This window comes from Physeter macrocephalus, chromosome 16, assembly GCF_002837175.3.
Source record: "Physeter macrocephalus isolate SW-GA chromosome 16, ASM283717v5, whole genome shotgun sequence".
Lineage (NCBI taxonomy): Eukaryota > Metazoa > Chordata > Mammalia > Artiodactyla > Physeteridae > Physeter > Physeter macrocephalus.
In genome coordinates, this window is record NC_041229.1 from 103,676,808 (window position 1) to 103,691,246 (window position 14,439).

Consider the following 14,439-nt stretch of genomic DNA (forward strand, 5'->3'; position numbering starts at 1 on the left):
CATTAAAAGGATCATACACCATGATCAAGTGGGATTTATCCCAGGGATGCAAGGATTCTTCAATATACGCAAATCAATCAACTGATACACCATATTAACAAATTGAAGAATAAAAACCATACCATCATCTCCATAGATGCAGAGAAAGCTTTTGACAAAATTCAACACCCATTTATGATAAAAAATCTCTCCAGAAAGTGGGCATAGAGAGAACCTACCTCAACATAATAAAGGCCATATGTGACAAACCCACAGCAAACATCATTCTCAATGGTGAAAAACTGAAAGCATTTCCTCTAAGATCAGGAACAAGGCAAGAATGTCCACTCTCGCCACTATTATTCAACTTGGTTTTGGAAGTCCGAGCCATGGCAATCAGAAAAGAGAAAGAAATAAAAGGAATACAAATTGGAAAAGAAGAAGTAAAACTGTCACCGTTTGCAGATGACATGATACTATACATAGAGAATCCTAAAGATGCTACCAGAAAACTACTAGAGCTAATGAATGAATTTGGTAGAGTAGCAGTGTAAAAAATTAATGCACAGAAATATCTCGAAAGATCAGAAAGAGAAATTAAGGAAACAATCCCATTCACCCTTACAACAAAAAGAATAAAATACCTAGGAGTAAACCTACCTAAGGAGGGAAAAGACCTGTACTCAGAAAACTATAAGACACGGATGGAAGAAATCAAAGATGACACAAACAGATGGAGAGATATACCATGTTGTTGGATTGGAAGAATCAATATTGTGAAAATGACTATACTACCCAAAGCAATCTACAGATTCAGTGCAATCCCTATCAAATTACCAGTGGCATTTTTTACAGAACTAGAACAAAAAATCTTAAAATTTGTATGGAGACACAAAAGACCCTGAATAGCCAAATCAGTCTCGAGGGGGAAAAAAGGAGCTGGAGGAATCAGACTCCCTGACTTCAGACTATACTACAAAGTACAGTAATCAAGACAATATGGTACTGGCACAAAAACAGAAATATAGATCAATGGAACAGGATAGAAAGCCCAGAGATAAACCCATGCACTTATGGTCAACTAATCTATGACAAAGGAGGCAAGGATATACAATGGAGAAAAGACAGTCTCTTCAATAAGTGGTGCTGGGAAAACTGGACAGCTACATGTAAAAGAATGAATTTAGAACACTCCCTAACACCATACACAAAAATAAACTCAAAATGGATTAGAGACCTAAATATAAGACCAAACACTATAAAACGCTTAGAGGAAAACATAGGAAGAACACTCTTTGACATAAATCACAGCAAGATCTTTTTAGATCCACCTCCTAGAGTAATGGAAATAAAAACGAAAATAAACAAATGGGACCTAATGAAACTTCAAAGCTTTTGCAAAGCAAAGGAAACTACAAACAAGACGAAAAGACAACGGTCAGAATGGGAGAAACTATTTGCAAACAAATCAACGGACAAAGGATTAATCTCCAAAATATATAAACAGCTCATGCAGCTCAATATTTAAAAAAACAACCCAATCAAAAACTGGGCAGAAGGGCTTCCCAGGTGGTGCAGTGGTTAGGAATCCACCTGCCAATGCAGGGGACACGGGTTCAAGCCCTGGTCCGGGAAGATCCCACATGCCACGGAGCAACTAAGCCCATGTGCCACAACTACTGAGCCTGCGCTCTAGAGCCCGCGAGCCACAGCTACCGAGCCTGCATGCCACAACTACTGAAGCCCGCGCACCTAGAGCCCGTGCCCTGCAACAAGAGAAGCCACCGCAATGAGAAGCCCGCGCACCGCGATGAAGAGTAGCCCCATATGACCCAGCAATCCCACTACTGGGCATATACCCAAAGAAAACCATAATTCAAAAAGACACATGCGCCCCAATATTTATTGCAGCACTGTTTACGATAGGCAGGTCATGGAAGCAACCTAAATGCCCATCGACAGACGAATGGATAAAGAAGATGTGGTACATATATACAATGGAGTATTACTCAGCCATAAAAAGGAACGAAATTGGGTCATTTGTAGAGACGTGGGTGGATCTAGAGACTGTCATACAGAGTGAAGTAAGTCAGAAAGAGAAAAACAAATATCGTATATTAACGCATATATGTGGAACCTAGAAAATGGTACAGATGAACCGGTTTGCAGGGCAGAAATAGAGAGACAGATGTAGAGAACAAATGTATGGACACCAAGTGGGGAAAGCGGCGGGGGGGTGGGGGATGGTGGGATGAATTTGGAGATTGGGATTGACATGTATACACTGATGTGTATAAAATGGATGACTAATAAGAACCTGTTGTATAAAAAATAAATAAAATTTTTAAAAAAGTACGTAGAGGAAAATGTATAACTTTAAATGCCTATATCAGAAAAAAAGGACAAAGGTTTAAAATCAATATTCTACATTTCTACCTTACGAAGCCAGAAAAAGGGACTTCCCTCGTGGTACAGTGGTTAAGAATCCACCTACTAAAGCAGGAGACATGGGTTTGAGCCCTGGTCTGGGAAGTTCCCACGTGCTGCGGAGCAGCTAAGCCTGTGCGCCACAACTACTGAGCCTGCGCTCTAGAGCCCCTGTGCCACAACTACTGAAGCCCGCGTGCCTAGAGCCTGTGCTCCGCAACAAGAGAAGACAACGCAATGAGAAGCCCGCACACCACAACGAGGAGTAGCCCCTGCGCTCCGCAGCTAGACAAAGCCCGTGCACAGCAACAAAGACCCAACACAGCCAAAAATAAATAAATAATTTTTTTAAAAAAGTACGTAGAGGAAAATGTATAACTTTAAATGCCTATATCAGAAAAAAAGGACAAAGGTTTAAAATCAATATTCTACATTTCTACCTTACGAAGCCAGAAAAAGGGACTTCCCTCGTGGTACAGTGGTTAAGAATCCACCTACTAAAGCAGGAGACATGGGTTTGAGCCCTGGTCTGGGAAGTTCCCACGTGCTGCGGAGCAGCTAAGCCTGTGCGCCACAACTACTGAGCCTGCGCTCTAGAGCCCCTGTGCCACAACTACTGAAGCCCGCGTGCCTAGAGCCTGTGCTCCGCAACAAGAGAAGACAACGCAATGAGAAGCCCGCACACCACAACGAGGAGTAGCCCCTGCTCTCCGCAGCTAGACAAAGCCCGTGCACAGCAACAAAGACCCAACACAGCCAAAAATAAATAAATAATTTTTTTAAAAAAGTACGTAGAGGAAAATGTATAACTTTAAATGCCTATATCAGAAAAAAAGGACAAAGGTTTAAAATCAATATTCTACATTTCTACCTTACGAAGCCAGAAAAAGGGACTTCCCTCGTGGTACAGTGGTTAAGAATCCACCTACTAAAGCAGGAGACATGGGTTTGAGCCCTGGTCTGGGAAGTTCCCACGTGCTGCGGAGCAGCTAAGCCTGTGCGCCACAACTACTGAGCCTGCGCTCTAGAGCCCCTGTGCCACAACTACTGAAGCCCGCGTGCCTAGAGCCTGTGCTCCGCAACAAGAGAAGACAACGCAATGAGAAGCCCGCACACCACAACGAGGAGTAGCCCCTGCTCTCCGCAGCTAGACAAAGCCTAGACTGAGCCTGCGCTCTACAGCCTGCGAGCCACAACTACTGAGCCTGCGTGCCACAACTACTGAAGCCTGCGCGCCTAGAGCCACCACTGCAATGAGAAGCCAGCACGCTGCAATGAAGAGTAGCCCCCGCTCGCCACAACTAGAGAAAGTTCGCATGCAGCAACAAAGACCCAATGCAGCCAAAATAGATAAATTAAAAAAAAAAAAAAAAAAGCAAGCCAGAAAAAGTTTGGTGGTGTCTCAAAAAGTTAAATAGAATTACCATATGATCCATCAATCCTACTCCTAAATATATACCCCGCATATGTTCATATAAAAAGTTGTACATGGATGTTCATGGCAACATTAGTCATATAGCCGAAAAGTAGAAACAACTCAAATGTCCACCAACTAATGAATGGATAAACAAGATATGATATATCCACACAATGGAATACTATTCAGCCATAAAAAGGAATGAAGTAATTACAACATGTATGATTCTTGAAAACCTTCTGCTAAGTGAAAGAAGCCAGACACAAAAGTCCACATATTGGGTGATTACATTTACATGAAATATTCAGAATAGGCAAATCCATGGAGACAGAAAGTAGACTAGCGGTTGGCGGGGTGGGGGGGAACTGGGACTGACTGATAATAGAGTAATGGAAATGTTCTGGAATTAGATGGTGGCAGTGATTGCACAACATAGTGAATATACAAAAACCATTGAATTGTACACTTTTAAATGGTGGATTTTTTTTTTTTTTTTTTTTTTTTCGGACCGGGGGACGAACCCGTGTCCCCTGCATCGGCAGGTGGACTCTCAACCACTGCGCCACCAGGGAAGCCCTAAATGGTGGATTTTATGTTATGTGACTACTATCTCAAAAATAAAATAAAATAAATTAGTAAAAGACCAAGTTAAACCCAAAGGAAGGAAGAGATAGTGAAGAGTAGAAATTAATGCTCTTCACTAATGCTTTTATATAGAAAATATACAAAGAACAGAGAAAGTTAGCAAAGCCAAAAGTTGGTTCTTTGAAAATATTAATAAATTGATAAACCTCTAGTAAGACTGTATAAGGAAAAAAAGAAGAAAGATACAAATTATCAATTATCAGGGACAAAAGAGTGAAAATTAATTCAAAATAGATCTTAGACCTAAAGTAAAAACTAAAACAATAAAACATCTAGAAAAAAAGCATAGGAGAAGATATTTATTACTTTGGGGTAAGTAAATATTTCTTAGGATATAAATAGCACTAACCATAAAAGAAAAAATTGATAAATCAAATTTCATCCAATTAAAAACTTTGGTTCTTCAAAAGATGCTATTAAGAAAATGAAAAAGCAAGCTACAGACTGGGAGAAAATAGTCACAGTACATATATTTAACAAAAGTCACGTATCCAGAATATATAAACAACTTTTACCACTCAATAATAAGAAGCCAAATAACCTGATGTTAAAATGGACAGAATATTTGAAAAGACACTTCACCAAAGGAAATATACAAATGGCAAATAAATCCATGACAGATGCTCAACATTAGGAAAATGCAAATTAAAACTACAATGGATGGCTAGTGGGAAGCAGCTGCTTAGCACAGGGAGATCAGCTCGGTGCTTTGTGACCACCTAGAGGGGTGGGATAGGGAGGATGGGAGGGAGGCTCAAGAGGGAGGGGATATGGGGATACATGTATACATACAGCTGATTCACTTTGTTGTACAGCAGAAACTAACACAACATTGTAAAGCATTTATACTCCAATAAAGATGTGGAAAAAAAAAACCCACAATGACGTACCACTTTACACTCATTAAATGGTTAGAATTCAAAAGACTAACAATAACAAGTGCTGGTAGGATATGGGGCAACAAAAACTTTCATGCATTGCTGATGGGAATGTAAAAGGGTAGAACCACTTTGATGATAGCATAGTTGTCAATCCTCAATAAAAAGATCTTTAAATAATCAAAAAAAAACAAGTAGAACCACTTTGGAAAACAGATGAGCAGTTTCTTGTAAAATTGAATGTATATTATGTTTTACCTTCCAGCAATTCGACTCCCTGGCATCTACACAAGAGAAATGAAAATAAATGCCTACACAAAGACTTGTACCTAAATATTCATAACAGCTTGATTCATTAGAGTCCAAAATTAGAAACAACCCAAATGTTCATCAATTGATAAATGGATAACTACATTTTAGTATATTCATACAATGGACTATTACTCAGCAACAAAGATGAGTGAAGTGCTGATATACAGCAACATGAATGGATCTCATAGACACTATACTGAGTGCAATAAGTCAGATATGCTGAATGGTGGCATTTGTATGAGTTCTAGAACAGGCAAAACAAATCTTTGATTATAGGAATCAAATTGCCTAGGATGGGAGAGGAGGGAGAGATTGGATGCAAAGGAGAGTGAGGGAACTTTCTGGGCTGATGGAAATGTTCTAGATCTTAATTGGGTTCGTAGATACACTGGTGTATAACTATTATTTTGGTGGCATGGCCAGAATAAATAAATAAAATAAGATCTGTAGTTTTTTTTTTTTTTTTTGCGGTACGCGGGCCTCTCACTGCTGTGGCCTCTCCCGCCGCGGAGCACAGGCTCCGGACTCGCAGGCTCAGCGGCCACGGCTCACGGGCCCAGCCGCTCCGCGGCATGTGGGATCCTCCCAGACCGGGGCGCGAACCCGGTTCCCCTGCATCGGCAGGCGGACGCGCAACCACTGCGCCACCAGGGAAGCCCAAGATCTGTAGTTTTGTTGTCGATAAATGATACTTCAAAAAGTTAATTTAAAAAGAAATCAGCATACCGATACCTCCAATTCAAATCCAGCACTTCAGGACTCTTCCTCACCTTCCCCCATTCCTTTTTTTTTTTTTTTTTTGGCCCCTCCTCGCGGCTTGTGGGATCTTAGTTCCCCGACCGGGGATCGAACCCGTGTCCCCTGCAGTGGAATCGTGGGGTCCTAACCACTGGACCGCCAGGGAATTCCCCCCCATTCCATATTTTATCTCCCTTTTTTCACAGTGCCATCTCTGGTTCCCAACATTTATATGTTTATTCATTATTTTCTATTTTTAATACAAAAACAGCAAAACAGTTTTAGAATTGGTACACCAATACCATTATCAACAACAAACCTACTAAGTAAAGTTCAAGTTTTTTTGCGTGTGTGGTTCTTTTGTTCTTACGAAGTCCATGAACTGTGTTCAAAATTTACTTGAATCCTTATATTCTTTTTCTGTGAGGTTATATTATTAATTTGACATACAGTTGGATTGATTTGTTACCGTTTATATTCAATTTCAGGATTTTTGAAAATCTCTTTCGATATATTTTTGAGTATGTAAAATGTTTATGTGGTTCAAGAGCTGAAACTATATAAGAAAATATACTTAGAGAAATATCCTTCCTATCCTGTCTCATCCACTCCATTCTTACCTACCCCCAATAGTAACCATTTTATTCGTTTCTAGTTTACTCTTCCCAGTGTTCCCTTTTTCAAATATATATCTCATTTCCCCTTCTTTCTTGCACAAAGGTAGTATACTACATACTTAACAATTCGTCCTGGTAATCACTCCATATCAGCTAATGGAAATCTTCCTCATTTTAAAAAATGGCTACACAGTATTCCCTTGGGTGGGTTTATTTAATCCGTGGACAAGAATTTAGGGTGTTTCCAGTATTCTGCTTTTACAAATAATGCCACAGTGAATACACTTATGCGTATGTCGTTTTATGTTTGTGGAAGTGAATTTTCAGGGTAAATTCCTAGCTGTGGGATTGCTGGGTCAAAAGTAAATGCTGTCATCTTATCAGTGCCACCAATTCCCCTCCATAGAGGCTGTGCCATTCTGTACTCCTGCATGTTTCCCCCAAGCCTTGCCAACAGAGTGTACTGTCCAAATGTTTTAGCATTTGCCAATCTTATTTGGAGTGAAGTTGTGCATCTTTTCATGTATTTAAGGGTAGACTGGAAACTCTTTAAGGTTTGGGAGGCAAGCCATATATTTCACATACTACTCACAGTAACAGATGCCCCATCTGCATTTGTTAGATGAATAAATGAATGAACTGGTTGGACTTATACTGGACTCATCATGTTTGCACTCTTGTGAAACCTGTCCCTGTGACAAGTTGACTCTTGTCCCAGTGTAGGGCAGTGCCAGGTGCCTGGCAGAGGTCTAGTAAAAGAGGAGATGGGCCTTCTAGAGGGAGTGAGTCCTGGACCTTCCCACTGCCAGGACTCCACCATACAGACAGGTGGAAGACCCTTTTCTCCCAGTGGAATATAGTAAAAAGAGTGCAGCATCACGAGTGCTGAGATATGCTCAAAGCCATCGCAGTGCATGACACAATAGCCCTTTTACCCTAGTCGTATTGTTTCTATTATTTTTTACAGTTTTTGGGGGGTTTTTTTGTTTGTTTTTTTGTTTGTTTTTGCGATACGCGGGCCTCTCACCGCTGCGGCCTCTCCCGCTGCGGAGCACAGGCTCCGGACGCGCAGGCCCAGCGGCCACGGCTCACGGGCCCAGCCGCTCCGCGGCGTGTGGGATCTTCCCGGACCGGGGCACGAACCCGCGTCCCCTGCATCGGCAGGCGGCAGGCGGCAGGTGGATTCTCAACCACTGCGCCACCAGGGAAGCCCTCTATTATTTTTAATATTTGTTAAATAAGTGCATCAACATGGATATGGTGAGACTTTTTTCTTATTGATTGATTAAATAGGTAATATAGTTACATAGTTCAGAGTTCAAAAGTCTTATTCAATGAAAAATTTCCCCTCATTCCTTTTTCCAAGCCACCTTCCTCTCAAAGGCAACTGGTGGTATCAAGTTCTCAGGTGTCCTTTCAGAGATATTGTATGCATGAAACAAGTGAATACACACCTTTTAACCTAAATTATAGCAGAGTGTGCACTGGTGTTCTGTAAATCCTTTTTTTCCCACTTAACTGTATATTTCACAGGTCTTCCCGTTCTGCAGCAATACATAAAGGGCTTCCTCAAACTTTTTCACAGCACAGCATCCATCATTTACTACAATTTACATTCTGGTTGCCTTACTGAGAGATATTTAGGCTATTTATAGTCTTTGCTATTACAAACAGTGCTATAATGTTATTTTATACATACAAGAGTATCTGTAGGATACATTTCTACATAGGAACTGAAAGGGATATGTGCATTTGTAATTTTGATAAATAATACCAAATTGGTGTCTTTGGGATTGTACCAGTTTACACGCCAGTATTGTGGGAGGTAATGTAGGATCCTGGGTGGCCATGCTCTTGAGAGCATGTAGAAAAGTTGGCTGGATTCTCCTCCACACTCTGGATAGGATGACTGTCTCCACTCTCATGTGAGAGGACCTCAGATAAACGCTCAGCAGGCTGGCCCAGTGGCGGCACAGCCTTCAAAATAGGAATGGAACAGGAGCCTGCTTCTGAAGTTGACAGACAGCCTTGATGCCTTCCTTGACGAGAAGGCTCTAGGAAAAGACGGCTCCTGCCGTCAAGGCGACACAACCCCCAGAAGTGACTTAGATGGAGACCAGTTTTCCCTGGAGTTTAGGACTGACCTTCACAACTGGTACATAAATGGTTCTCACAGGCTGGACAGGACCAACCAATCAAACGGTAGGTGTGAGTGAAGTGGGAAGGTTCTTTCAGCTTTGAGTGCTTACTATGTAGCAGTCCCTGCGCCAGTTACACTGGTGACAAGGATAAAATACTCTCCAGCAGTGGAGACAATGAAATGTGTTGTCGCAGCAATGTGACATGCTATAATAAAATATAACCAGCTTACCGCAGGATGCAGAGGAGGAGTCCTTCGCTCTTCTTAGGGAAAGCTGCAAGGAGAGAGCAGCATGCAATCCAGGTGGGACTCGCAGAACAGGAGCCATCGGAACCTCTTGGTGAGGTGAGGGAGGCTTCCACCCCATAGGAGGTCTCTAGGAAATGCCTTCTCCTTCAAGAGACAAAGCACTGAAGTAGGACTCAAGAATTACCAAGGACCTTGTCCACCTGGTGGAAGCCGCTACTCATCCTTAAATGCTGAGCTAAAGGGCCGTTTTCAGGAAGTCTGAGTTCCCAGAGTCCATTTTACACCCGTCTTGTGGCAGTGTTTAAAATTCTCTTATACATCTTTTCTGTCTCTCTCTCGCACTACAGTAAGCTCTTGAAGCTTAGGCACCAGGGTTCTGATTTGCCTGTGCTGTGCCTGGCACAAAGTTGTTCTCTAGATTAGGACTCAGGTGCATGAACTGGAGACCTGCCTGCCGAGAAAACGAGCAAGCGTGTTGAGGAGCCCCTCAGTCCTGGAGGCGGCGTTAACCCAAACTCGCTCGGGCCAGCGCCGCTGTGGCCTCCATCTACTTCTAGACTAATGCAGAAATGTCTTCCTTTCCCTGTTTACTCGAGTTTCTTGGTAAATTAGCTCCTTAAGCCCTCACGCTATTAGTGAGTTTGTCAGAGTTTGAGGGTGGATAAATGCTGCCACACCTGAGTCAATAAAGAATGAATCAGTGTGCCCCTCTTTGATGGGTGTGGCATGGTAGATACTATGACAGCTGAGATGCCAGCGAGAATTACAAAACAAGGACAGAGGGAAGCAGGAAATGTGGGGACCGAATTAGGGTGAGCCATCCTGTACCTTTCCACCTCCTCGTAATGAGGTCTTCCTTGACATCTCGGCACCATCACACCAGCCACTACCACTTGTGAAGCTCTCGGGAACCTCCCGGACACTACGTCGACTCTCCTGCCACTCTGACACTCTCCCCTCTTCTTTGCTGGTCTTCTTCCACCTTCTTCTAGAGAGAATTTTCCCAAGTGCCATCTTTGGTCCTATCTTTGCACCCTCACCCTGTCTCCCTTTCCTCTCTCAGAGGACTCATCCATGGTCATGGGCTCAAGTGTCAGCTCCTGGCAGGTGATTCCCCTCTGTCCCCTGGATTCCACACCCTTCTCTGACCTTGCTGCTGGACTTGACCTCCGGGTTTCCATTGCCTACTAGATGTTTCCATTTGGATGTCCTGTCGTCATCTCAAACTAAACATGCATGAAATCAAGCCTGTCTTCCCCTCCCAGTTTCCATTTTTTTCTGCCCATGGCACCAGCATTCTCTCACCCACCCAAGCTCAAAACCTGAGTCATATTGGACGGCTCCTCCCCATCCTTCCTTCCCAAATGCAAGTCTTGCCAGCTTCCTTTGCAACCTCTCGTATAGCTCTTTGTCCTTTGCGTTGTCTGCTAATCTAGGTCTCAACACCCATGTTTTGAATATTTTATAGCTTCCTACTTGGCCCTCCTGCCTGCAGTTTCTTCCCCGTCTAGTCTGGTCAGACAGATTCTCCAGAATGATTATTTTTATCCTGTCTCTTTCCTGCTCAAAAACCTTCAGGCACTCTCATCACCATCGATGAGTCCAGACTCCTTTGTCTCAGGCTCAAGAACCTGTGTTTGTTCCGGCCACCTCACTAGTGTTATCCCACGTGATTTGAGTGCAGGCTCTGGAGCGAGACCCTGGGATCAAATCCTATTTATTCTCCTCAGCCACAGGCTACGTGATCCTGGGCAAGTACTTAACCTCTCTGTGCCTGAATTTCCTCTCTAAATTGCTTTATAAAATGTTTATAATCGTTTCTAGGATTGCTGTGAGGATAGAAGGCACTTAGGACAGTGCTGGATACAGAGCAAGCACCGAAACGTTAGCTTTGGGTTGCGCTGATTTTTGTAGAGCAAGTGCTGCAGTCTGCACACATCTCCCTTGGGCACCCACACCCACCTCTCCTCGCCGCCTGTGCTCGGCCCAGTCCCTCAGTCTAGAATGTCTTGCTCTGCCTGCTGACTCTTACTCGCCCTTCAAGGGCCGCTGGCCTCCCATTTCCTCCCAACACGCGCCTGGTTGGTGCTTTCTGCGGTGCAGCTCAGCCTCGGCTGGGTGGTGGTGGGCGTGTCGCGGTGTATGAAACCAGCCACAGGCCACACAGGAACGCATCTTCCTGGGGTTCGCTTTACTTGGTAAGTAAGTTCAGCCATTTTTACGTTACAGCAACTACTCCACACACATCATGGAGTAGAATGCAAAACTGGCCAAAGAGAAAACACACAACTACTAAGAATATTCAGAGTGGCCCTGGTGGCGAGTGTGCATTCACTCTGCAGGAGAAAGGTCTGAGAAGCAAGGCCTGGTGGGTCGAGGGGCCAGGCGTGATGAGGTAAGGCGGGGGCCGTGCCGACGTGGCAGGCAGTCCTGTGCTCAGGGCCCTTGCAGTGAGGGTCCCTTTAACACTCTCTCCTTCCTGAGAACTCCATGTCTATACCTTCCTACTTGCCCCAAGGTAGCACTTGTAGTACATTGTTTTTTAACTTTCCACATGGGTGGGTCTTATCTCTTCGACGCCACCCTCAACACCTGGAGTGCAGGTGCGGGTGGGAATGCAGGTGTGGGGTAACTCAGTGAGAAGACGGACCCGGGTGGGAATTGGGCCCCAGTGCTCACGGATGAAGCGGGGCACTTTCCCTCTCGGCCTCGGTCTCCTTATCTGTGAGCGTGGATAATACTCACCTAATGAGATTGTTCTGAGCAGTCAACTAGACAGCGTGAAGTGCAGCAGATGGCATGGGTTGGCGCTCACTAAACATCAGATCCCTCCCAGCGTACCAGGCTGTCAGCAAACATCTGATTCTTGAATGTTCCCACCCCCAACCGTGTCCTCCTACCTGCATCTACTCCCACACCCTCTGCCTCCCTTCCTGTCACCGTGGATGCTCCGATCTAAGTCCACACTCTTCCTTGTGTCCTAGTCCTGGCCCTTCTCACCTTCACAAAGACTCCCTGTGGGATCACTCTCCTCACCGGGTCATTATGCTGTACTATCACTCTACCTAAAACAAACGACGAGACAGAACAACACATCAAAACGGTTCCTTGATCCCACACCCTCTCTAGTGGCCACTCGTTTCTCTGCTCCCTTTACAGTAAAAGGTCTCTGAAAGGATCAGCATGCTCCCCGTTTGCACTTCCCCTGCGCTCCCCTCTGAGCCCACTCCAGGCCCGGTCTCATCCCCAGCACTCCGTGGGAGCTGCTCGCCTCCTGTGACCGCCACGTTGCCGAGTCCGGTGTTCTCTTCTTCTCAGGCTTCATTTTACCAGCCTCTCAGAGGCACCTGAGACTTTGACCCTCTGCCCAGGCTTCGCAGGCCCTACCCTCTCCTGACTTCTCTCCAGTCTGGCCCCTCCTCGGTCTCCTTGCTCAGGCCTTCTCCTTCCTTGCCTCTAAGCACAGAAGCCTCAGGGCTGTCCTCGGACCACTTCTCGCCTCTAACTATACTCACTCAGGTAATCTCATCCCCACACACGGCTTTAAATGCCACCTAAAAGATGCCCCAATTTGTATCTCAAACCCAGAGCTCTCCCTAGAGCTCCAGACTTGCATGTCCACTGCCTACTCCCCAGCTTGGATGTGTCACAGACCTCAAATCTGAACTCTTGATTCCCCGCCGCACCCTCCCCTTCCCGCAATCTTTCCCATCTTAGTAATGGGAACTCTGTTCTTCCAGTTGCTCAAGCCAAAACCTTTGGAGTTATCCTTGGCTCCTCTCTCTCTTAAACCCCATAGCCAACTGATCAGCAAGTCCTGTCAGTTAGTTCTCCCTTCAAAATACAGAAAGAAAAGAAGCTGGCCGCTTCTTACCACCTCCATCTCCCACACGGGGCTAAATCACCATCACCTCTCACGAGGCCAACTCCAGTAGCCTCCTGAGTGGTTTCAGTGCCTCTTCTTCCCCCAAACCCACAGTCTATTTTCTACCAACAGCCAGAGTAATGCTTTCAAGACGTAAGATTGATTGTCATTTATTGGCTTAAGACCCACCCCACCAGTGTCTTCCTCTCACTCAGGATAAAATCCAGGCTCCTCGTCCTGGTCCGCAAGGCCCTGTGGGACCAACCTGCTACCTCTCTGGCCTCATCTGCCGCCCGCTTCCTCGCCCCCTCTGCCCGGCCCCTGGCCTCCGTGCTGCCCCTGGGCCAGTCTGGAAACACTCCTGCCTTGGGGAGGGTGTGCTTGTTGTCCCTTCGGCCTGCCCGATGCCACCCTGTCAGAGGGCCTCCCCTGACCAACCTCTTCAGCACCCTTGGCATTCTCTGACCTCTCACCCTAATTTTGCCCAGCACTGACCACCGCCTGACATAATATTTACGCGTTTGTGTTGTCCATCTCCTCGCCACTAACAGCCCAGAGGAGCTCTAGAGCCCAGCACACAGCAGGTGCTCAGCAGCCGGGCAGGGCCACGGCGGGGACGGGAAGAGCCCAGTGCACAGGCCCCAGTCTCTGCGCCACCACGTACCTGCTTGCTGGCGCTTCTGGGCAACTTTGGACAACCGGCTGGGCTTCAGTTTCCCTCTCTGTGAAATCTACCATGAAGGATTTTTAGGAAATTTAGGGATAATACATTGAAAGTACTTGAGGCATGGTCAGTGCTCAGTAAAATGGGGACGAAAAAGGCCACCCGATTGCCCTCTAGGCCTGTTCCCAAGGAGTTACTAGCTCTGTCTCTATCTGCTCCAGGATGGAGGGCTGATGCATCAAATGAAGTAACACCATTCAAAGGAGTACTGATTCTGTTCCCCATGTCGTATGTCCCAGGGTCCCCTAAGCGCTGTTTCTGAATACGGCCAGTTCTCCTCCATCTCCAGGACCTTCCAGTTCCCTACCAAAGCTCCTCAGATGATGGCCATCTTTGAGCAGGTCCTGCAGGTTGAAACACTCCCCCAACCCTGCTTTGGATCCAGGTGGCCCCCATGTGGGAAGTACAGGTGCTTGCTGGGAATGTGTTTGTCTGTATGGACCTTATG

General features: G+C 45.3%; 1 protein-coding gene across 2 annotated transcripts in view; it reads left to right on the forward strand.

Moving 5' to 3' along the window:
- The window catches only part of LOC114488044 (uncharacterized), a 33,714-nt gene that overhangs the window by 12,343 nt on the left and 6,932 nt on the right, over positions 1-14,439 (forward strand). The gene's annotated exons all lie outside the window — the stretch shown is intronic.